The 25,881-nt window shown below is 32.0% G+C and overlaps 1 protein-coding gene across 47 annotated transcripts in view; it reads left to right on the top strand.

Moving 5' to 3' along the window:
- Positions 1 to 4: 4 nt before the first annotated feature.
- Positions 5 to 25,881, top strand: part of LOC125780207 (uncharacterized) — a 38,102-nt gene continuing 12,225 nt past the window's right edge. For 11 of the 47 annotated variants that reach the window (XR_007423628.1, XR_007423631.1, XR_007423618.1 and 8 more), the window contains exons 1-4: positions 372 to 2,070; positions 7,935 to 8,033; positions 8,101 to 10,317; positions 19,926 to 20,632. The gene's annotated coding sequence lies outside the window, so the exon portion shown is untranslated. The other 36 variants (XR_007423648.1, XR_007423632.1, XR_007423630.1 and 33 more) reach the window with 32 other exon arrangements.

Genomic DNA, 25,881 nt, shown 5'->3' with positions numbered 1-25,881 from the left:
AGTTATGCTAATTAGCTGTTTTGAAGTTATTGGAGTTGTCATATAACCATAACGACAGTGAATTTGGAAAAATTTCACAATCTTATATTAAGGTGTAGAATCGATTTTTTAGTACATATGCACTATTTCATCTTATTTGAGTAGTCATATAGCCATAACGACAGTGTATTTGGAAAAATTTCACAATCTTATAATAGGGCGTAGAATCGATTTTTTAGTACATATGCACTAAGCAATCGATACCAAGTTGCGTAAAAATATGAACTATCCATAGTTGTGCTAATTAGCTGTTTTGAAGTTATTGGAGTTGTCATATAACCATAACGACAGTGAATTTGGAAAAATTTCACAATCTTATATTAAGGTGTAGAATCGATTTTTTAGTACATATGCACTATTTCGTCTTATTTGAGTAGACATAGAGCGTAACGACAGTGTATTTGGAAAAATTTCACAATCTTATCGTAGAATCGATTTTTTAGTACATATGCACTAAGCAATCGATACCAAGTTGCGTAAAAATATGAACTATACATATTTATGCTAATTAGCCGTTTTGAGGTTATTGGAGTTTTCATATAGCCATAACGACAGTGAATTTGGAAAAATTTCACAATCTTATAATAGGGCGTAGAATCGATTTTTTAGTACATATGCACTAAGCAATCGATACCAAGTTGCGTAAAAATATGAACTATACATATTTATGCTAATTAACCGTCTTGAGTTTATTTGAGTTATCATATAGCCATAACGACAGTGCATTTGAAAAAATTTCACAATCTTATCGTAGAATCGATTTTTTAGTACATATGCACTAAGCAATCGATACCAAGTTGCGTAAAAATATGAACTATACATATTTATGCTAATTAGCCGTTTTGAGGTTATTGGAGTTGTCATATAGCCATAACGACAGTGAATTTGGAAAAATTTCACAATCTTATATTGAGGTGCAGAACCGATTTTTTAGTACATATACATTAAGCACTCGATTGCAAGTAGCGCAAAAATATGAACTATACATATTTATGCTAATTAGCCGTTTTGAGGTTATTGGAGTTGTCATATAGCCATAACGACAGTGAATTTGGAAAAATTTCACAATCTTATATTGAGGTGCAGAACCGATTTTTTAGTACATATACTTTAAGTACTCGATTGTAAATTGCGTAAAAATATCAACTATACATATTTAAGCTAATTAGCCGTTTTGAGATTATTGGAGTTGTCATGTAGCCATAACGACAGTGAATTTGGAAAAATTTCACAATCTTATATTAAGGTGTAGAATCGATTTTTTAGTACATATGCACTAAGTAACCGATAAAAAGTTGCGTAAAAATATGAACTTCGCATATTTATTCCAATCAGCCATAACGACAGTGAATTTGGAAAAATTTCACAATCTTATATTGAGATGCAGAACCGATTTTTTAGTACATATACATTAAGCACTCGATTGCAAGTAGCGTAAAAATATGAACTATACATATTTGTGCTAATTAGCCGTTTTGATGTTATTGGAGTTTTCATATAGTCATAACGACAGTGAATTTGGAAAAATTTCACAATCTTATAATAAGGCGTAGAATCGATTTTTTAGTACATATGCACTAAGCAATCGATACCAAGTTGCGTAAAAATATGAACTATACATATTTATGCTAATTAGCCGTTTTGATGTTATTGGAGTTTTCATATAGCCATAACGACAGTGAATTTGGAAAAATTTCACAATCTTATCGTAGAATAGATTTTTTGGTACATATGCACTAAGCAATCGATACCAAGTTGCGTAAAAATATGAACTATACATATTTATGCTAATTAACCGTCTTGAGTTTATTTGAGTTATCATATAGCCATAACGACAGTGCATTTGAAAAAATTTCACAATCTTATCGTAGAATCGATTTTTTAGTACATATGCACTAAGCAATCGATACCAAGTTGCGTAAAAATATGAACTATACATATTTATGCTAATTAGCCGTTTTGAGGTTATTGGAGTTGTCATATAGCCATAACGACAGTGAATTTGGAAAAATTTCACAATCTTATATTGAGGTGCAGAACCGATTTTTTAGTACATATACATTAAGCACTCGATACCAAGTTGCGTAAAAATATGAACTATACATATTTATGCTAATTAGCCGTTTTGAGGTTATTGGAGTTGTCATATAGCCATAACGACAGTGAATTTGGAAAAATTTCACAATCTTATATTAAGGTGTAGAATCGATTTTTTAGTACATATGCACTAAGTAACCGATAAAAAGTTGCGTAAAATTATGAACTTCGCATATTTATTCCAATCAGCCATAACGACAGTGAATTTGGAAAAATTTCACAATCTTATATTGAGATGCAGAACCGATTTTTTAGTACATATACATTAAGCACTCGATTGCAAGTAGCGTAAAAATATGAACTATACATATTTATGCTAATTAGCCGTTTTGAGGTTATTGGAGTTGTCATATAGCCATAACGACAGTGAATTTGGAAAAATTTCACAATCGTATATTAAGGTGTAGAATCGATTTTTTAGTACATATACATTAATCACTCGATACCAAGTTGCGTAAAAATATGAACTATACATATTTATGCTAATTAGCCGTTTTGAGGTTATTTGAATTGTCATATAGCCATAACGACAGTGAATTTGGAAAAATTTCACAATCTTATAATAAGGCGTAGAATCGATTTTGTAGTACATATGCACTAAGCAATCGATACCAAGTTGCGTAAAAATATGAACTATCCATAGTTATGCTAATTAGCTGTTTTGGAGTTATTGGAGTTGTCATATAACCATAACGACAGTGAATTTGGAAAAATTACACAATCTTATATTAAGGTGTAGGATCGATTTTTTAGTACATATGCACTAAGCAATCGATAACAATTTGCGTAAAAATATGAACTTCGCATATTTATTCCAATTAGCCATAACGACAGTGAATTTGGAAAAATTTTACAATCTTATATTGAGGTGCAGAATCGATTTTTTAGTACATATACATTATGCACTCGATTGCAAGTAGCGTAAAAATATGAACTATACATATTTATGCTAATTAGCCGTTTTGATGTTATTGGAGTTTTCATATAGCCATAACGACAGTGAATTTGGAAAAATTTCACAATCTTATAATAAGGCGTAGAATCGATTTTTTAGAACATATGCACTAAGCAATCGATAACAAGTTGCGTAAAAATATGAACTTCGCATATTTATTCCAATTAGCCATAACGACGGTGAATTTGAAAAAATTTTACAATCTTATATTAAGGTGTAGAATCGATTTTTTAATACATATACATTAAGCACTCGATACCAAGTTGCGTAAAAATATGAACTATACATATTTATGATAATTAACCGTTTTGACGTTATTGGAGATGTCATACAGCCATAACGACAGTGAATTTGGGAAAATTTCACAATCTTATATTAAGGTGTAGAATCGATTTTTTAGTACATATGCACTAAGCAATCGATAACAATTTGCGTAAAAATATGAACTTCGCATATTTATTCCAATTAGCCATAACGACAGTGAATTTGGAAAAATTTTACAATCTTATATTGAGGTGCAGAATCGATTTTTTAGTACATATACATTATGCACTCGATTGCAAGTAGCGTAAAAATATGAACTATACATATTTATGCTAATTAGCCGTTTTGAGGTTATTGGAGTTGTCATATAGCCATAACGACAGTGAATTTGGAAAAATTTCACAATCTTATATTAAGGTGTAGAATCGATTTTTTAGTACATATGCACTAAGCAATCGATACCAAGTTGCGTAAAAATATGAACTATACATATTTATGCTAATTAGCCGTTTTGAGGTTATTGGAGTTGTCATATAGCCATAACGACAGTGAATTTGGAAAAATTTCACAATCTTATATTAAGGTGTAGAATCGATTTTGTAGTGCATATGCACTAAGCAATCGACAAGTTGCGTAAAAATATGAACTATACATATTTATGCTAATTAGCCATAACGACAGTGTATTTGGAAAAATTTCACAATCTTATATTAAGGCGTAGAATCGATTTTTTAGTACATATACATTAAGCAATCGATACCAAGTTGCGTAAAAATATGAACTATACATATTTATGCTAATTAGCCGTTTTGAGGTTATTGGAGTTGTCATATAGCCATAACGACAGTGAATTTGGAAAAATTTCACAATCTTATATTAAGGTGTAGAATCGATTTTTTAGTACATTTGCACTAAGAAATCTATAAAAAGTTGCGTAAAAATATGAACTTCGAATATTTTTTCCAATTAGCCATAACGACAGTGAATTTGGAAAAATTTCACAATCTTATATTGAGGGTAGAATCGATTTTTTAGTACATATACATTAAGCAATCTATACCAAGTTGAGTAAAAATATGAACTATACATATATATGCTAATTAGCCGTTTTAATGTTATTGGAGTTGTCATATAGCCATAACGACAGTGAATTTGGAAAAATTTCACAATCTTATATTAAGGCGTAGAATCGATTTTTTAGTACATATGCACTAAGCAATCGATACCAAGTTGCGTAAAAATATGAACTATACATATTTATGCTAATTAACCGTTTTGAGGTTTTTGGAGTTATCATATAGCCATAACGACAGTAAATTTGGAAAAATTTCACAATCTTATCGTAGAATCGATTTTTTAGTACAGATGCACTAAGCAATCTATACCAAGTTGCGTAAAAATATGAACTACACATATTTATGCTAATAACGACAGTAAATTTGGAAAAATTTCACAATCTTATATTAAGGTGTAGAATCGATTTTTTAGTACATATGCACTGAGTAACCGATACCAAGTTGCGTAAAAATATGAACTATACATATTTATGCTAATTAGCTGTTTTGAGGTTATTGGAGTTGTCATATAGCCGTAACGACAGTGTATTTTGAAAAATTCACAATCTTATATTAACGCGTAGATTCGATTTTTTAGTACGTATGAACTAAGCAATCGATACCAAGTTGCGTAAAAATATGAACTATACATATTTATGCTAATTAGCCGTTTTGAGTTATTTGAGTAGTCATATAGCGTAACGACAGTGCATTTGGAAAAATTTCCCAATCTTATATTAAGGCGTAGAATCGATTTTTTAGTACATATGCAATATTTCATCTTATTTGAGTTGTCATATAACCATAATGACAGTGAATTTGGAAAAATTTCACAATCTTATATTAAGGTGTAGAATCGATTTTTTAGTACATATGCACTAAGCAATCGATACCAAGTTGCGTAAAAATATGAACTATACATATTTATGTTAATTAGCCGTTTTGAGGTTATTGGAGTTGTCACATAGCCATAAAGACAGTGAATTTGGAAAAATTTCTCAATCTTATATTAAGGTGTAGAATCGATTTTTTAGTACATATGCACTAAGCAATCGATACCAAGTTGCGTAAAAATATGAACTATACATATTTATGCTAATAAGTCGTTTTGAGGTTATTTGAGTTATCATATAGCCATAACGACAGTGCATTTGGAAAAATTTCACAATCTTATATTAAGGCGTAGAATCAATTTTTTTGTACATATGCACTAAGCAATCGATACCAAGTTGCGTAAAAATATGAACTATACATATTTATGCTAATTAGCCGTTTTGAGGTTATTTGAGTTATCATGTAGCCATAACGACAGTGAATTTGGAAAAATTTCACAATCTTATATTAAGGTGTAGAATCGATTTTTTAGTACATATGCACTAAGCAATCGATACCAAGTTGCGTAAAAATATGAACTATACATATTTATGCTAATTAGCCGTTTTGAAGTTATTGGAGTTGTCATACAGCCATAACGACAGTGAATTTGGAAAAATTTCACAATCTTATATTAAGGTTTAGAATCGATTTTTTAGTACATATGCACTAAGCAATCGATACCAAGTTGCGTAAAAATATGAACTTCGCATATTTATTCCAATTAGCCATAACGACAGTGAATTTGGAAAAATTTCACAATCTTATATTGAGGTGTAGAATCGATTTTTTAGTACATATACATTAAGCACTCGATACCAAGTTGCGTAAAAATATGAACTATACATATTTATGCTAATTAGCTGTTTTGAGGTTATTGGAGTTGTCATATAGCCATAACGACAGTGAATTTGGAAAAATTTCACAATCTTATATTAAGGCGTAGAATCGATTTTTTAGTACATATGCACTAAGCAATCGATACCAAGTTGCGTAAAAATATGAACTATACATATTTATGCTAATTTGCCGTTTTGAGGTTATTGGAGTTATCATATAGCCATAACGACAGTGCTTTTGGAAAAATTTCACAATCTTATCGTAGAATCGATTTTTTAGTACATATGCACTAAGCAATCGATAACAAGTTGCATAAAAATAGGAACTATACATATTTATGCTAATGAGCCGTTTTGAGTTTATTGGAGTTATCATATAGCCATAACGACAGTGCTTTTGGAAAAATTTCACAATCTTATCGTAGAATCGATTTTTTAGTACATATGCACTAAGCAATCGATAACAAGTTGCATAAAAATAGGAACTTCGCATATTTATTCCAATTAGCCATAACGACAGTGAATTTGGAAAAATTTTACAATCTTTTGTTGAGGTGCAGAACCGATTTTTTAGTACATATACATTAAGCACTCGATACCAAGTTGCGTAAAAATATGAACTATACATATTTATGCTTATTAGCCGTTTTGAGGTTATTGGAGTTGTCATATAGCCATAACGACAGTGAATTTGGAAAAATTTCACAATCTTATATTAAGGCGTAGAATCGATTTTTTAGTACATATGCACTAAGCAATCGATACCAAGTTGCGTAAAAATATGAACTATACATATTTATGCTAATTAGCCGTTTTGAAGTTATTGGAGTTGTCATACAGCCATAACGACAGTGAATTTGGAAAAATTTCACAATCTTATATTAAGGTGTAGAATCGATTTTTTAGTACATATGCACTAAGCAATCGATACCAAGTTGCGTAAAAATATGAACTTCGCATATTTATTCCAATTAGCCATAACGACGGTGAATTTGGAAAAATTTCACAATCTTATATTAAGGTGTAGAATCGATTTTTTAGTACATATACATTAAGCACTCGATACCAAGTTGCGTAAAAATATGAACTATACATATTTATGCTAATTAGCCGTTTTGAGGTTATTGGAGTTGTCATATAGCCATAACGACAGTGAATTTGGAAAAATTTCACAATCTTATATTAAGGTGTAGAATCGATTTTTTAGTACATATACATTAAGCAATCGATACCAAGTTGCGTAAAAATATGAACTATACATATTTATGCTAATTAGCCGTTTTGAGGTTATTTGAATTGTCATATAGCCATAACGACGGTGTATTTGGAAAAATTTCACAATCTTATCGTAGAATCGATTTTTTTGGTACATATGCACTAAGCAATCGATACCAAGTTACGTAAAAGTATGAACTATACATATTTATGCTAATTAGCCGTGTTGAGGTTCTTTGAATTGTCATATAGCCATAACGACAGTGTATTTGGAAAAATTTCCCAATCTTATATTAAGGTAGAATCGATTTTTTAGTACATATGCACTAAGCAATCGATACCAAGTTGCGTAAAAATATGAACTATACATATTTATGCTAATTAGCCGTTTTGAGGTTATTGGAGTTTTCATATAGCCATAACGACAGTGAATTTGGAAAAATTTCACAATCTTATATTAAGGTGTAGAATCGATTTTTTAGTACATATGCACTAAGTAACCGATAAAAAGTTGGGTAAAAATATGAACTTCGCATATTTATTCCAATCAGCCATAACGACAGTGAATTTGGAAAAATTTCACAATCTTATATTGAGATGCAGAACCGATTTTTTAGTACATATACATTAATCACTCGATACCAAGTTGCGTAACAATATGAACTATACATATTTATGCTAATTAGCCGTTTTGAGGTTATTTGAATTGTCATATAGCCATAACGACGGTGTATTTGGAAAAATTTCACAATCTTATATTAAGGTTATTTGAATTGTCATATAGCCATAACGACGGTGTATTTGGAAAAATTTCACAATCTTATCGTAGAATAGATTTTTTGGTACATATGCACTAAGCAATCGATACCAAGTTGCGTAAAAATATGAACTATACATATTTATGCTAATTAGCCGTTTTGATGTTATTGGAGTTTTCATATAGCCATAACGACAGTGAATTTGGAAAAATTTCACAATCTTATAATAGGGCGTAGAATCGATTTTTTAGTACATATGCACTAAGCAATCGATACCAAGTTGCGTAAAAATATGAACTATACATATTTATGCTAATTAACCGTCTTGAGTTTATTTGAGTTATCATATAGCCATAACGACAGTGCATTTGAAAAAATTTCACAATCTTATCGTAGAATCGATTTTTTAGTACATATGCACTAAGCAATCGATACCAAGTTGCGTAAAAATATGAACTATACATATTTATGCTAATTAGCCGTTTTGAGGTTATTGGAGTTGTCATATAGCCATAACGACAGTGAATTTGGAAAAATTTCACAATCTTATATTGAGGTGCAGAACCGATTTTTTAGTACATATACTTTAAGCACTCGATTGTAAATTGCGTAAAAATATCAACTATACATATTTAAGCTAATTAGCCGTTTTGAGATTATTGGAGTTGTCATGTAGCCATAACGACAGTGAATTTGGAAAAATTTCACAATCTTATATTAAGGTGTAGAATCGATTTTTTAGTACATATGCACTAAGTAACCGATAAAAAGTTGCGTAAAAATATGAACTTCGCATATTTATTCCAATCAGCCATAACGACAGTGAATTTGGAAAAATTTCACAATCTTATATTGAGATGCAGAACCGATTTTTTAGTACATATACATTAAGCACTCGATTGCAAGTAGCGTAAAAATATGAACTATACATATTTATGCTAATTAGCCGTTTTGAGGTTATTGGAGTTGTCATATAGCCATAACGACAGTGAATTTGGAAAAATTTCACAATCGTATATTAAGGTGTAGAATCGATTTTTTAATACATATACATTAATCACTCGATACCAAGTTGCGTAACAATATGAACTATACATATTTATGCTAATTAGCCGTTTTGAGGTTATTTGAATTGTCATATAGCCATAACGACGGTGTATTTGGAAAAATTTCACAATCTTATCGTAGAATAGATTTTTTGGTACATATGCACTAAGCAATCGATACCAAGTTGCGTAAAAATATGAACTATACATATTTATGCTAATTAGCCGTTTTGGAGTTATTGGAGTTGTCATATAACCATAACGACAGTGAATTTGGAAAAATTACACAATCTTATATTAAGGTGTAGAATCGATTTTTTAGTACATATGCACTAAGTAACCGATAAAAAGTTGCGTAAAAATATGAACTTCGCATATTTATTCCAATCAGCCATAACGACAGTGAATTTGGAAAAATTTCACAATCTTATATTGAAGTGCAGAACCGATTTTTTAATACATATACATTAAGCACTCGATACCAAGTTGCGTAAAAATATGAACTATACATATTTATGCTAATTAGCCGTTTTGAGGTTATTTGAATTGTCATATAGCCATAACGACGGTGTATTTGGAAAAATTTCACAATCTTATATTAAGGTGTAGAATCGATTTTTTAGTACATATGCACTATTTCATCTTATTTGAGTAGTCATATAGCCATAACGACAGTGAATTTGGAAAAATTTCACAATCTTATATTAAGGTGTAGAATCGATTTTTTAGTACATATGCACTAAGTAACCGATAAAAAGTTGCGTAAAAATATGAACATCGCATATTTATTCCAATCAGCCATAACGACAGTGAATTTGGAAAAATTTCACAATCTTATATTGAGGTGCAGAACCGATTTTTTAATACATATACATTAAGCACTCGATACCAAGTTGCGTAAAAATATGAACTATACATATTTATGCTAATTAGCCGTTTTGATGTTATTGGAGTTTTCATATAGCCATAACGACAGTGAATTTGGAAAAATTTCACAATCTTATATTAAGCCGTAGAATCGATTTTTTAGTACATATGCACTAAGAAATCGATACCAAGTTGCGTAAAAATATGAACTATACATAGTTATGCTAATCAGCTGTATTGACGTTATTGGAGTTGTCATATAGCCATAACGACAGTGAATTTGGAAAAATTTCACAATCTTATATTAAGGTGTAGAATCGATTTTTTAGTACATATGCACTAAGAAATCGATACCAAGTTGCGTAAAAATATGAACTATACATATTTATGCTAATTAGCCGGTTTGATGTTATTGGAGTTTTCATATAGCCATAACGACAGTGAATTTGGAAAAATTTCACAATCTTATATTAAGGTGTAGAATCGATTTTTTAGTACATATGCACTAAGCAATCGATACCAAGTTACGTAAAAATGTGACCTATACATATTTATGTTAATTAGCCGTTTTGAGGTTATTGGAGTTGTCATACAGCCATAACGACAGTGTATTTGGAAAAATTTCCCAATCTTATATTAAAGCGTAGAATCGATTTTATAGTCCATATGCACTAAGCAATCGATACCAAGTTACGTAAAAATGTGAACTATACATATTTATGTTAATTAGCCGTTTTTAGGTTATTGGAGTTGTCATACAGCCATAACGACAGTGTATTTAGAAAAATTTCCCAATCTTATATTAAGGCGTAGAATCGATTTTTTAGTATATTTGCACTAGGCAATCGATACCAAGTTGCGTAAAAATATGAGCTATACATTATTGTGCTACTTAGCCGTTTTGATGTTATTGGAGTTTTCATATAGCCATAACGACAGTGTATTTGGAAAAATTTCACAATCTTATATTAAGGCGTAGAATCGATTTTTTAGTACATATGCACTAAGCAATCGGTACCAAGTTACGTTAAAATATGAACTATACATATTTATGCTAATTAGCCGTTTTGAGGTTATTGGAGTTGTCATACAGCCATAACGACAGTGTATTTGGAAAAATTTCACAATCTAATATTGAGGTGTAGAATCGATTTTTTAGTACATGTGCACTAAGTTACCAATACCAAGTTGCGTAAAAATATAAACTATACATATTTATGCTAATTAGCCGTTTTGAGGTTATTGGAGTTGTCATATAGCCATAACGACAGTGAATTTGGAAAAATTTCACAATCGTATATTAAGGTGTAGAATCGATTTTTTAATACATATACATTAAGCACTCGATACCAAGTTGCGTAAAAATATGAACTATACATATTTATGCTTATTAGCTGCTTTGAGGTTATTTGAATTGTCATATAGCCCTAACGACACTGTATTTGGAAAAATTTCACAATCTTATCGTAGAATCGATTTTTTAGTACACTATACATATTTATGGTAATTAACCGTTTTGAGGTTATTTGAGTTATCATGTAGCCATAACGACGGTGTATTTGGAAAAATTTCACAATCTTATCGTAGATTCGATTTTTTGGTACTTATGCACTAAGCAATCGATACCAAGTTGCGTAAAAATATGAACTATCCATAGTTATTCTAATTAGCTGTTTTGAAGTTATTGGAGTTGTCATATAACCATAACGACAGTGAATTTGGAAAAATTTCACAATCTTATATTAAGGTGTAGAATCGATTTTTTTAGTACATATGCACTATTACATCTTATTTGAGTAGTCATATAGCCATAACGACAGTGTATTTGGAAAAATTTCGCAATCTTATATTAAGGTGTAGAATCGATTTTTTAGTACATATGCACAAAGTAACCGATACTAAGTTGAGTAAAAATATGAACAATACATATTTACGCTACATATGCACTGAGCAATCGATACCAAGTTGCGTAAAAATATGAACTATGAATATTTATGCTAGTTAGCCGTTTTGAAGTTATTTGAGTTATCAAATAGCCATAACGACAGCGCATTTGGAAAAATTTCACAATCATATATTAAGGTGTAGAATCGATTTGTTAGTACATATGCACTAAGCAGTCAATACCAAGTTGCGTAAAAATATGAACTATACATAGTTATGCTAATCAGCTGTATTGACGTTATTGGAGTTGTCATATAGCGTAACGACAGTACATTTGGAAAAATTTCCCAATCTTATATTAAGGTGTAGAATCGATTTTTTAGTACATATGCACTAAGTAACCGATACCAAGTTGCGTAAAAATATGAACCAAACGTATTTATGTTAATTAACCGTTTTGAGGTTATTGGAGATGTCATACAGCCATAACGACAGTGCATTTGGAAAAATTTCACAATCTTATATTAAGGTGTAGAATCGATTTTTTTGTACATATACATTAAGCACTCGATACCAAGTTGCGTAAAAATATGAACGATACATATTTATGCTAATTAACCGTTTTGAGGTTATTTGAGTTATCATATAGCCATAACGACAGTGCATTTGGAAAAATTTCACAATCTTATATTAAGGTGTAGAATCGATTTTTTAGTACATATGCACTAAGCACTCGATACCAAGTTGCGTAAAAATATGAACTATACATAGTTATGCTAATTAGCTGTTTTGACGTTATTGGAGTTGTCATATAGCCATAACGACAGTGAATTTGGAAAAATTTCACAATCTTATATCAAGGTGTAGAATCGATTTTTTAGTACATATGCACTAAGTAACCGATAACAAGTTGCGTAAAAACATGAACTTCGCATATTTATTCCAATTAGCCATAACGACAGTGAATTTGGAAAAATTTCACAATCTTATATTGAGGTGCAGAACCGATTTTTTAGTACATATACATTAAGCACTCGATTGCAAGTAGCGTAAAAATATGAACTATACATATTTATGCTAATTAACCGTTTTGAGGTTATTGGAGTTGTCACGTAGCCATAAAGACAGTGAATTTGCAAAAATGTCACAATCTTATGTTACATATTTGTGCTAATTAGCCGTTTTGAAGTTATTGGAGTTGTCATATAGCCATAACGACAGTGTACATATTTGGAAAAATTCCACAATCTTATATTAAGGCGTAGCATCGATTTGTTAGTACATATGCACTAAGCAATCGATACCAAGTTGCGTAAAAATATGAACTATACATATTTATGCTAATTAACCGTTTTGAAATTATTGGAGTTGTCACATAGCCATAACGACAGTGTATGTGGAAAAATTTCACAATCTTATATTAAGGTGTAGAATCGATTTTTTTTAGTACATATGCACTATTTCATCTTGTTGGAGTTGTCATATAGCGTAACGGCAGTGCATTTGGAAAAATTGCACAATCTTATATTAAGGCGTAGAATCGATTTTTTAGTACATATACATTAAGCAATCGATACCAAGTTGCGTAAAAATATGAACTATGAATATTTATGCTAGTTAGCCGTTTTGAGTTTATTTGAGTTATCATATAGCCGTAACGACAGTGCATTTGGAAAAATTTCACATTCTTATCGTAGAATCGATTTTTTAGCACATATGCACTAAGCAATCAATACCAAGTTGCGTAAAAATATGAACTATACATAGTTATGCTAATTAGCTGTTTTGACGTTATTGGAGTTGTCATATAGCCATAACGACAGTGAATTTGGAAAAATTTCACAATCTTATATCAAGGTGTAGAATCGATTTTTTAGTACATATGCACTAAGTAACCGATAACAAGTTGCGTAAAAACATGAACTTCGCATATTTATTCCAATTAGCCATAACGACAGTGAATTTGGAAAAATTTCACAATCTTATATTGAGGTGCAGAACCGATTTTTTAGTACATATACATTAAGCAATCGATACCAAGTTGCGTAAAAATATGAACTATGAATATTTATGCTAGTTAGCCGTTTTGAGTTTATTTGAGTTATCATATAGCCGTAACGACAGTGCATTTGGAAAAATTTCACATTCTTATCGTAGAATCGATTTTTTAGCACATATGCACTAAGCAATCAATACCAAGTTGCGTAAAAATATGAACTATACATAGTTATGCTAATCAGCTGTATTGAAGTTATTGGAGTTGTCATATAGCGTAACGACAGTACATTTGGAAAAATTTCCCAATCTTATATTAAGGTGTAGAATCGATGTTTTAGTACATATGCACTAAGCAATCGATACCAAGTTGCGTAAAAATATGAACTATACATATTTATGCTAATTAACCGTTTTGAGGTTATTGGAGTTGTCACATAGCCATAAAGACAGTGAATTTGCAAAAATGTCACAATCTTATGTTACATATTTGTGCTAATTAGCCGTTTTGAAGTTATTGGAGTTGTCATATAGCCATAACGACAGTGTACATATTTGGAAAAATTCCACAATCTTATATTAAGGCGTAGCATCGATTTGTTAGTACATATGCACTAAGCAATCGATACCAAGTTGCGTAAAAATATGAACTATACATATTTATGCTAATTAACCGTTTTGAAATTATTGGAGTTGTCACATAGCCATAACGACAGTGTATGTGGAAAAATTTCACAATCTTATATTAAGGTGTAGAATCGATTTTTTTAGTACATATGCACTATTTCATCTTGTTGGAGTTGTCATATAGCGTAACGGCAGTGCATTTGGAAAAATTTCACAATCTTATATTAAGGCGTAGAATCGATTTTTTAGTACACATGCACTAAGCAATCGATACCAAGTTGCGTAATAATATGAACTATACATATTTATGCTAATTAACCGTTTTGAGGTTATTTGAGTTGTCACATAGCCCTAACGACACTGTATTTGGAAAAATTTCACAATCTTATCGTAGAATCGATTTTTTAGTACACTATACATATTTATGCTAATTAACCGTTTTGAGGTTATTTGAGTTATCATGTAGCCATAACGACGGTGTATTTGGAAAAATTTCACAATCTTATATCAAGGTGTAGAATCGATTTCTTAGTACATATGCACTAAGTAACCGATAAAAAGTTGCGTAAAAATATGAACTTCGCATATTTATTCCAATCAGCCATAACGACAGTGAATTTGGAAAAATTTCACAATCTTATATTGAGATTGTTGGACTGAAATACAATGTGTAAGCGCTTAATTCTATGTGCAAGCAATACATAAGCGTTGCCATATGTTTTTATTTTTCAACACTCCTCCTCAACGCAAATGTTTTGCTTACTTTTATTCTAAGCCTAAACACTCTGTGAACTTCGTATGTTTTTCTTTACTTAAATTTTTTGTCAAAATATCAGCAACCATTTCATTAGTTGGAATATATCTGATTTCAATTTTGCCATCTTTTATTACATCCCTAATAAAGTGGTGCTTGATATCGATATGCTTACTTCTACCATGAAACATTTGATTTTTAGACAAATGTTGCGCACTTAAGTTATCACCATAGATAATTGTTGGTTCTTGCTGCTCACACCCAATCTCGTTTAATAGATTACGTAGGAACAACGCTTCTTTAACTCCCTCCGCAAGAGCAACATATTCGGCCTCAGTGCTGCTCAAGGCCACAGTTTGTTGTTTTTTCGACTGCCATGTGATTGCACTGCCACTGAGAACGAACGCATATCCTGAAAAGGATTTTCGATCCATCATATCATTACCCCAATCTGCATCCACGAACCCTTGCACGGGTTTTCCACAAGCGCTATAACGTAACTTCAAATCAGCTGTGGATGCCAAATATCTTAAAATATGTTTTACACCAGCTACATGTTCCGTATGAGGGTCTGCATTGCGCTGCGCCAACTTACTCACCGAATGCATTATATCTGGACGAGTACAAACAGACAAATACATTAATTCACCAATTAAAGACTGATATTCGCTGATTTCGACTCTTTTGCATGTGGTATTTTTACAACCTATTGTAAAGCCTGCATCCAATGGTGTTGCGGCTGTTCTACATTGTGTCATACTATGCCTCTGCAAAATATCTTTTATGTACTGAGATTGGCTAATATGTATCGCACCAAGTTCTCCATTACGTTCAACTTTAATGCCCAAAAAATACCGTAGCTGTCCTTTGTCAACGCAGTCAAAAATATTCGATATCTGAGCTTTAACTTTCTCTATCTCTTTTTTCGTTTTACATGCAATAATCATATCATCGACGTATACAGCAATAAGAGAAATATTACCTTCTAGATTTCTCTTATACAAACATGGTTCATTTACGCATGGAACATAGCCAATCGATTTCAGCACATTGTCTAACTTTTCGTTCCACTCTTTGCCTGACTGCTTCAATCCGTAAATCGCTTTATTTAACCGTAATACTTTATTTGGGTGTCGCTCGTCGATGAACCCTTCCGGCTGTTTCATGTACACTATGTCGTGTAGATCGCTATTAAGGTAAGCAGTACACACATCCATTTGGTGCACATATAGTTTCCATTCAACTGCTAACGCTAAAACCATACGAATCGACGAGTAGCGAATTACAGGTGAAAATGTTTCTTTATAATTTACGCCTAATTGCTGATTACAACCTTTAGCAACTAATCTGCATTTAAACCGTTCTATAGCCCCATCAACTTGGCGTTTTACACTAAACACCCATCTACATCCGATCGCGCGTTGCCCTTCTGGCAAATTCTCAAGGCTCCAGGTTTTATTTTTAATTAAAGCTGCATGCTCTTCTCTGATTGCATTTTCCCACTCTTTAGCGTATCTACAATTTAATGCTTCTGCAACCGTTTGAGGAATGTCAATATTTGTTGAGCTTTCAATTACGTTTAATAAATGTCGAGCTTTCTTCGGCCTACCTCGCATACCAGTTCGTACAAACCTTGGTCTGCCACGACCGAAACGCACCTGCTCCTCCTCCTCAAACTCGGCTTCATTACCAACATAATCATTGTCAGTATCATCGTCTTCACGATTACGTTTTTGATTGCTTACAACGTCTTCTTTAGCATCACGTTCATCTAATGACTGGTCAAATATGAAACTTTTTTGAGTATAGTTTACTAAATCTCTAACAGAATTCTCTTCGCCTTTAACTATCTCAGAAAACATAACATCTCGTGCCTCAATAACCCTTCGGCAATCCGGGTCGTAAAGTCGATATGCCTTTGAGGTAAGTGAGTAACCAACCATCCTAAGCTCTTTACCTTTTGCTTGTAATTTATTGCTCTGAGTTTTATCTAAACACACCGCTATCGATCCGAATACGCGTAAGTGTTTAATCGACGGCTTACGGCCTGTCCACACTTCATAGGGAGTCATACCAGTTAATGCTTTTGTTGGCGATCTATTTCTTATATACACAGCTGTAGCAATCGCCTCTGCCCACAGCATTTCAGAAATATTCGCATATGCCATCATTGTTCTCGCCATCTCCACGATCGTTCTATTCATGCGCTCCGCTACTCCGTTTTGTTGCGGGGAGTACGGAACAGTGAGTTGTCTCTTTATACCACACTCTTTAAACAAATTATCAAACCTCTTATTGACAAACTCAAGCCCGTTGTCACTTCTCATGCATTTAATTTTTCTTTCTGTCTGTCTTTCAACTAGGTTCTTAAATGTTACAAATTTATCGAAAGCTTCGTCTTTGCTTTTAATAAAGTATATAAATACACGGCGAGATTTATCATCAATAAAACTTATATAGTATTTCGCACCGCCTAGTGAAGTTGTTCTAAATGGACCACAAACGTCTGTGTGAATCACATCAAGTAAACCTTTTGCCCGCTCACTAACTTTCTGTGGGAACGACTGTGTGTAGATTTTACACTTCATACATGTTGTGCAATTCATAAATTTTGGAAATCTAACATCTTCCAAACCATGAACCATTTTTTTGGAAGCAAGTTCTTGTAAACTTCCATAATTCAAGTGACCGTATCTTGCATGCCACTTCTCACAATTATCTCCATTTATATAAAAGCATTTATTGTTCGCTTTACTAGTAACAAATAAACCACCACTTTGTTTCGCTTTTAATATAATTCTTCCGATATTATCGCATACGATAGCATGTTCATGCGCAAACTTTACAACAAAACCTCGCTGTATGATTTTGCTAACTGATATAAAATTTCCACCTAGCTCAGGTACATATAAAGCATCGGTCAGTAATACATCACCTTCATTTGTCGTTAACAGCACTTCGCCTATTCCTTCAGCATACATATAATTACTTCCAGCGAGTGTAACTCTCTCTCTGCGCTCCTGGAATTTCGTAAACATCTTACGATCGCTGCACATGTGCGCTGTAGCTCCACTGTCCACGCATCACTCAGAGGAATTGAAGAACGATATATTTGTTGCTGCTAACATGGTATATGATTTCTGTTCTCTATCACCGTGTTTCTTCTTTGCTTTGCACTTTGATGCAAAATGCCCTGGTCGCCCACATGCATAACATTTCAACTCTCTGTTGCCTTTGCTGTTGTTGTTGTTTCTGCTTGCATTCACCTGTGCATATACATGGATACCGCTTGACTCGCCTGATTCGCCTCGCTTACGTTCACCTTCTTCTATGATTTTAGAGTTCACAAAACTGAATGATGGTAAATTGTCTCTAGTTTCCATAGCTACTACGAAATTATCAAAACTTTTAGGCAAATTTGACAATAACATAATTACCAACACCTCATCAGGTAATGCTATATCCATCTCAGCGAGCTTGTCTGCTACGTTGCTAAAATCATTCAGGTACTTCAAAATATCATCATTTTCCTCCATTTTCATGTTGATCAGCTTTCTATATAATGACACCTTACGTACGGGACCAGTAGCTTTGTACAAAGTCTCCAGTGCTTTCCATGCCTCCAACGACGATTTGCATTTCCTTATATGCATAAGCTGCGACGTCTTTACGCCAAGTGTAATGGTAGCTAGAGCCTTCTCGTCAAGCTCATCCCACTTATCTGCAACAGCTATATTTCGCACGAACTTTCCGCTGACGATTTTCCACAATTCCGTGTGTATAAGGATGCTCTTCATTTGGGTACACCAACTGTCGTAGTTATGGCCATCCAGCTTATCTATTTGCATCAGAGCCGCTGAACTCATTTTTACTTGATGTTGAATTTTGTCTTTACAAAATAAGTCTTTCACTTTCACTAACTATAGTTATATCGCAATTATATATGTCGTTTTAAATCAAATATTAGATTAGTTCCCCGATCTCTCATTTGTCTCTTAGCAATTCTTTAACTGCACGTGTCTTTGCGAATTCTTTTTGTCTAAAATCCACGTGGCTCTGGGCCCATAACCTATGTTGGACTGAAATACAATGTGTAAGCGCTTAATTCTATGTGCACGCAATACATAAGCGTTGCCATATGTTTTTATTTTTCAACAGAGATGCAGAACCGATTTTTTAGTACATATACATTAAGCACTCGATTGCAAGTAGCGTAAAAATATGAACTATACATATTTATGCTAATTAGCCATTTTGATGTTATTTGAGTTGTCATATAGCGTAACGACAGTACATTTGGAAAAATTTCCCAATCTTATATTAAGGTGTAGAATCGATGTTTTAGTACATATGCACTAAGCAATCGATACCAAGTTACGTAAAAATGTGAACTATACATATTTATGTTAATTAGCCGTTTTTAGGTTATTGGAGTTGTCATACAGCCATAACGACAGTGTATTTAGAAAAATTTCCCAATCTTATATTAAGGCGTAGAATCGATTTTTTAGTATATTTTCACTAAGCAATCGATACCAAGTTACGTTAAAATATGAACTATACATATTTATGCTAATTAGCCGTTTTGAGGTTATTGGAGTTGTCATACAGCCATAACGACAGTGTATTTGGAAAAATTTCACAATCTAATATTGAGGTGTAGAATCGATTTTTTAGTACATTTGCACTATTTCGTCTTATTTGAGTAGACATATGGCGTAACGACAGTGCATTTGGAAAAATTTCACAATCTTATAATAAGGCGTAGAATCGATTTTTTAGTACATATGCACTAAGCAATCGATACCAAGTTACGTAAAAATGTGACCTATACATATTTATGTTAATTAGCCGTTTTGAGGTTATTGGAGTTGTCATACAGCCATAACGACAGTGTATTTGGATAAATTTCCCAATCTTATATTAAAGCGTAGAATCGATTTTTTAGTACATTTGCACTATTTCGTCTTATTTGAGTAGACATATGGCGTAACGACAGTGCATTTGGAAAAATTTCACAATCTTATAATAAGGCGTAGAATCGATTTTTTACTACATATGCACTAAGCAATCGATACCAAGTTACGTAAAAATGTGACCTATACATATTTATGTTAATTAGCCGTTTTGAGGTTATTGGAGTTGTCATACAGCCATAACGACAGTGTATTTGGAAAAATTTCCCAATCTTATATTAAAGCGTAGAATCGATTTTTTAGCACATATGCACTAAGCAATCAATACCAAGTTGCGTAAAAATATGAACTATACATAGTTATGCTAATCAGCTGTATTGAAGTTATTGGAGTTGTCATATAGCGTAACGACAGTACATTTGGAAAAATTTCCCAATCTTATATTAAGGTGTAGAATCGATTTTTTAGTACATATGCACTAAGCAATCGATACCAAGTTGCGTAAAAATATGAACTATACATATTTATGCTAATTAACCGTTTTGAGGTTATTGGAGTTGTCACATAGCCATAAAGACAGTGAATTTGCAAAAATGTCACAATCTTATGTTACATATTTGTGCTAATTAGCCGTTTTGAAGTTATTGGAGTTGTCATATAGCCATAACGACAGTGTACATATTTGGAAAAATTCCACAATCTTATATTAAGGCGTAGCATCGATTTGTTAGTACATATGCACTAAGCAATCGATACCAAGTTGCGTAAAAATATGAACTATACATATTTATGCTAATTAACCGTTTTGAAATTATTGGAGTTGTCACATAGCCATAACGACAGTGTATGTGGAAAAATTTCACAATCTTATATTAAGGTGTAGAATCGATTTTTTTTAGTACATATGCACTATTTCATCTTGTTGGAGTTGTCATATAGCGTAACGGCAGTGCATTTGGAAAAATTGCACAATCTTATATTAAGGCGTAGAATCGATTTTTTAGTACATATGCACTAAGCAATCGATACCAAGTTGCGTAAAAATATGAACTATACATATTTATGCTTATTAGCTGCTTTGAGGTTATTTGAATTGTCATATAGCCCTAACGACACTGTATTTGGAAAAATTTCACAATCTTATCGTAGAATCGATTTTTTAGTACACTATACATATTTATGCTAATTAACCGTTTTGAGGTTATTTGAGTTATCATGTAGCCATAACGACGGTGTATTTGGAAAAATTTCACAATCTTATATCAAGGTGTAGAATCGATTTCTTAGTACATATGCACTAAGTAACCGATAAAAAGTTGCGTAAAAATATGAACTTCGCATATTTATTCCAATCAGCCATAACGACAGTGAATTTGGAAAAATTTCACAATCTTATATTGAGATGCAGAACCGATTTTTTAGTACATATACATTAAGCACTCGATTGCAAGTAGCGTAAAAATATGAACTATACATATTTATGCTAATTAGCCGTTTTGATGTTATTGGAGTTTTCATATAGCCATAACGACAGTGAATTTGGAAAAATTTCACAATCTTATAATAGGGCGTAGAATCGATTTTTTAGTACATATGCACTAAGCAATCGATACCAAGTTGCGTAAAAATATGAACTATACATATTTATGCTAATTAGCCGTTTTGATGTTATTGGAGTTTTCATATAGCCATAACGACAGTGAATTTGGAAAAATTTCACAATCTTATAATAGGGCGTAGAATCGATTTTTTAGTACATATGCGCTAAGCAATCGATACCAAGTTGCGTAAAAATATGAACTATACATATTTATGCTAATTAACCGTCTTGAGTTTATTTGAGTTATCATATAGCCATAACGACAGTGCATTTGAAAAAATTTCACAATCTTATCGTAGAATCGATTTTTTAGTACATATGCACTAAGCAATCGATACCAAGTTGCGTAAAAATATGAACTATACATATTTATGCTAATTAGCCGTTTTGAGGTTATTGGAGTTGTCATATAGCCATAACGACAGTGAATTTGGAAAAATTTCACAATCTTATATTAAGGTGTAGAATCGATTTTTTAGTACATATACATTAAGCACTCGATACCAAGTTGCGTAAAAATATGAACTATACATATTTATGCTAATTAGCCGTTTTGAGGTTATTTGAGTTATCATGTAGCCATAACGACAGTGAATTTGGAAAAATTTCACAATCTTATATTAAGGTGTAGAATCGATTTTTTAGTACATATGCACTAAGTAACCGATAAAAAGTTGCGTAAAAATATGAACTTCGCATATTTATTCCAATCAGCCATAACGACAGTGAATTTGGAAAAATTTCACAATCTTATATTGAGATGCAGAACCGATTTTTTAGTACATATACATTAAGCACTCGATTGCAAGTAGCGTAAAAATATGAACTATACATATTTATGCTAATTAGCCGTTTTGAGGTTATTGGAGTTGTCATATAGCCATAACGACAGTGAATTTGGAAAAATTTCACAATCTTATATTAAGGTGTAGAATCGATTTTTTAGTACATATGCACTAAGCAATCGATACCAAGTTGCGTAAAAATATGAACTATACATATTTATGCTAATTAGCCGTTTTGAGGTTATTGGAGTTGTCATATAGCCATAACGACAGTGAATTTGGAAAAATTTCACAATCTTATATTAAGGTGTAGAATCGATTTTTTAGTACATATGCACTAAGCAATCGATACCAAGTTGCGCAAAAATGTGAACGGTACATATTTATTCCAATCAGCCATAACGACAGTGAATTTGGAAAAATTTCACAATCTTATATTAAGGTGTAGAATCGATTTTTTAGTACATATGCACTAAGCAATCGATACCAAGTTGCGTAAAAATATGAACTATACATATTTATGCTAATTAGCCGTTTTGAGGTTATTGGAGTTGTCATATAGCCATAACGACAGTGAATTTGGAAAAATTTCACAATCTTATATTGAGGTGCAGAACCGATTTTTTAGTACATATACATTAAGCACTCGATACCAAGTTGCGTAAAAATATCAACTATACATATTTAAGCTAATTAGCCGTTTTGAGATTATTGGAGTTGTCATGTAGCCATAACGACAGTGAATTTGGAAAAATTTCACAATCTTATATTAAGGTGTAGAATCGATTTTTTAGTACATATGCACTAAGTAACCGATAAAAAGTTGCGTAAAAATATGAACTTCGCATATTTATTCCAATCAGCCATAACGACAGTGAATTTGGAAAAATTTCACAATCTTATATTGAGATGCAGAACCGATTTTTTAGTACATATACATTAAGCACTCGATTGCAAGTAGCGTAAAAATATGAACTATACATATTTATGCTAATTAGCCGTTTTGAGGTTATTGGAGTTGTCATATAGCCATAACGACAGTGAATTTGGAAAAATTTCACAATCGTATATTAAGGTGTAGAATCGATTTTTTAATACATATACATTAATCACTCGATACCAAGTTGCGTAACAATATGAACTATACATATTTATGCTAATTAGCCGTTTTGAGGTTATTTGAATTGTCATATAGCCATAACGACGGTGTATTTGGAAAAATTTCACAATCTTATCGTAGAATAGATTTTTTGGTACATATGCACTAAGCAATCGATACCAAGTTGCGTAAAAATATGAACTATCCATAGTTATGCTAATTAGCTGTTTTGAAGTTATTGGAGTTGTCATATAACCATAACGACAGTGAATTTGGAAAAATTACACAATCTTATATTAAGGTGTAGAATCGATTTTTTAGTACATATGCACTATTTCATCTTATTTGAGTAGTCATATAGCCATAACGACAGTGAATTTGGAAAAATTTCACAATCTTATATTAAGGTGTAGAATCGATTTTTTAGTACATATGCACTAAGTAACCGATAAAAAGTTGCGTAGAAATATGAACATCGCATATTTATTCCAATCAGCCATAACGACAGTGAATTTGGAAAAATTTCACAATCTTATATTGAGGTGCAGAACCGATTTTTTAATACATATACATTAAGCACTCGATACCAAGTTGCGTAAAAATATGAACTATACATATTTATGCTAATTAGCCATTTTGATGTTATTGGAGTTTTCATATAACCATAACGACAGTGAATTTGGAAAAATTTCACAATCTTATATTAAGCCGTAGAATCGATTTTTTAGTACATATGCACTAAGAAATCGATACCAAGTTGCGTAAAAATATGAACTATACATAGTTATGCTAATCAGCTGTATTGACGTTATTGGAGTTGTCATATAGCCATAACGACAGTGAATTTGGAAAAATTTCACAATCTTATATTAAGGTGTAGAATCGATTTTTTAGTACATTTGCACTATTTCGTCTTATTTGAGTAGACATATGGCGTAACGACAGTGCATTTGGAAAAATTTCACAATCTTATAATAAGGCGTAGAATCGATTTTTTAGTACATATGCACTAAGCAATCGATACCAAGTTACGTAAAAATGTGACCTATACATATTTATGTTAATTAGCCGTTTTGAGGTTATTGGAGTTGTCATACAGCCATAACGACAGTGTATTTGGAAAAATTTCCCAATCTTATATTAAAGCGTAGAATCGATTTTTTAGTCCATATGCACTAAGCAATCGATACCAAGTTACGTAAAAATGTGAACTATACATATTTATGTTAATTAGCCGTTTTTAGGTTATTGGAGTTGTCATACAGCCATAACGACAGTGTATTTAGAAAAATTTCCCAATCTTATATTAAGGCGTAGAATCGATTTTTTAGTATATTTGCACTAAGCAATCGATACCAAGTTACGTTAAAATATGAACTATACATATTTATGCTAATTAGCCGTTTTGAGGTTATTGGAGTTGTCATACAGCCATAACGACAGTGTATTTGGAAAAATTTCACAATCTAATATTGAGGTGTAGAATCGATTTTTTAGTACATGTGCACTAAGTTACCAATACCAAGTTGCGTAAAAATATAAACTATACATATTTATGCTAATTAGCCGTTTTGAGGTTATTGGAGTTGTCATATAGCCATAACGACAGTGAATTTGGAAAAATTTCACAATCGTATATTAAGGTGTAGAATCGATTTTTTAATACATATACATTAAGCACTCGATACCAAGTTGCGTAAAAATATGAACTATACATATTTATGCTTATTAGCTGCTTTGAGGTTATTTGAATTGTCATATAGCCCTAACGACACTGTATTTGGAAAAATTTCACAATCTTATCGTAGAATCGATTTTTTAGTACACTATACATATTTATGCTAATTAACCATTTTGAGGTTATTTGAATTATCATGTAGCCATAACGACGGTGTATTTGGAAAAATTTCACAATCTTATCGTAGATTCGATTTTTTGGTACTTATGCACTAAGCAATCGATACCAAGTTGCGTAAAAATATGAACTGTCCATAGTTATCCTAATTAGCTGTTTTGAAGTTATTGGAGTTGTCATATAACCATAACGACAGTGAATTTGGAAAAATTTCACAATCTTATATTAAGGTGTAGAATCGATTTTTTAGTACATATGCACTATTACATCTTATTTGAGTAGTCATATAGCCATAACGACAGTGTATTTGGAAAAATTTCGCAATCTTATATTAAGGTGTAGAATCGATTTTTTAGTA

This window comes from Bactrocera dorsalis, unplaced genomic scaffold (genome assembly GCF_023373825.1).
Source record: "Bactrocera dorsalis isolate Fly_Bdor unplaced genomic scaffold, ASM2337382v1 BdCtg208, whole genome shotgun sequence".
Lineage (NCBI taxonomy): Eukaryota > Metazoa > Arthropoda > Insecta > Diptera > Tephritidae > Bactrocera > Bactrocera dorsalis.
This window is presented reverse-complemented; position numbering and strand designations above follow the sequence as displayed.